General features: G+C 52.2%; 1 protein-coding gene across 6 annotated transcripts in view; it reads left to right on the top strand.

Annotated features, from left to right (window-relative positions):
* MPPE1 (metallophosphoesterase 1) overlaps positions 1 to 1,269 on the top strand; it is a 57,798-nt gene that overhangs the window by 35,273 nt on the left and 21,256 nt on the right. For 3 of the 6 annotated variants that reach the window (XM_029921247.1, XM_029921243.1, XM_029921245.1), the window contains exon 1: positions 410 to 531. The exons of 1 other annotated variant lie outside the window; for it this stretch is intronic. The gene's annotated coding sequence lies outside the window, so the exon portion shown is untranslated. 2 more of the 6 variants (XM_029921248.1, XM_029921246.1) reach the window with 2 other exon arrangements.

Here is a 1,269-nt window from a genome sequence, read left to right as displayed (position 1 = left end):
ACCGCGCCGCCCAGACCCACGGGCCGGGCCCGGGACCGCCGCAGGGCCGCCCAGACCCGCAGCGACCGGCGCACCCCTCCTCCCCTGGCGAGCGCTCCGAGCGCCAACGGCTTCCGGGACGTTGTTCTGGGGGTTCCAGGGAGCTGCAGCACTAAGGACTCAAGCGGAGAGAAAAGTCTAGAAAACCTTAAGGATGCCGTAAAAGACCAGTAGTCGCGGAAGATGCAGCCCAGTTACGCAAGGCTTTGCTTCTTTGCACCGACTGTTCGGGGACGCATCGAGCCGCAGATCCGTAGCGCGGTCACCTGGTGTGTCCGCCCCGCACCACTGGCTTCCGGAGCCCGCGTTCCAGAAAGCCAGCCATTGGCTGGCGCGCGGCTCAGGGCGGGCCCGGGGCGGGCCTCTCCGGGCCACTCCGCGTTTCCCCGCCCGCCCAAGGCCGGCGGGGCGGGGTTCCAGGGCCGACCCGGACCCGGGGGCCTTCGGCGCGGAAACGAAGCTGGCGGGGATGGTCGGCGGGCTGCTGGACAGGTGAAGTGATGGGGGGCCCGGCTCGCCCGGGAGGCTTTGCTTTCCGAGCCGCCTCGCGTGTTGCTGGCGGCCCACAGCAAGCAGAATTTTCCATGAATTCTTATGACCGTGCTATAATTTTTAGGCTTCTAGGTTAGTGGCTTTTTTTTTTTTTTTTTTTTTTACTGCAAACAGGAACCTCCTTGCCTTTTTAGAGTTGCAAGTTAGCCTGTTGAAAAACGATATTCTGGGAATTAGCCATTCATTTGCCGGCGAATCACAAGTACTTAAGGCCCATGTGTTAAATGGTAGGAGCCTCTCACGTTCTAGTTTACGGATGTAGATTGAGCCCTCCCCAAATCCGTCTTATTAAAAAATACCATTTAAGATGGAAAACTTAACATGCAAACAGCCATTGATGATACTGTGGTAATAATATACTTAAGATAATGGACAAGTAAGAGAAAAAAACTACCGGTCAGTGCGTGTTAAACATTTTTTAATGCTCTCTTTCGGTGGAGAGAATTTAGATATTTAATGAAGGTTTTGAGTCTGGCGCCTTAGCCCGCTCGGTATTTAATGAAGGTTTGACGTTAAAAGTCGGTCAATGGATAAAGTATTTTGTTCCCAGTTATGGACTGTGATGCACACAGGTTTTGTATATTAATATTTTATGCTATAAAAGAGCTATTCTAGAACAATAACATGTCAGTCATTTCTCTTAAGTGCATGGTTTTCAGCTTATTTTTGTATTTTTTT

This window comes from Suricata suricatta, chromosome 14 (assembly GCF_006229205.1).
Source record: "Suricata suricatta isolate VVHF042 chromosome 14, meerkat_22Aug2017_6uvM2_HiC, whole genome shotgun sequence".
Taxonomy (NCBI): Eukaryota; Metazoa; Chordata; class Mammalia; order Carnivora; family Herpestidae; genus Suricata; species Suricata suricatta.
Note: the sequence above shows the minus strand (reverse complement) of the source record. Positions and strands in the feature narration are given on the sequence as shown.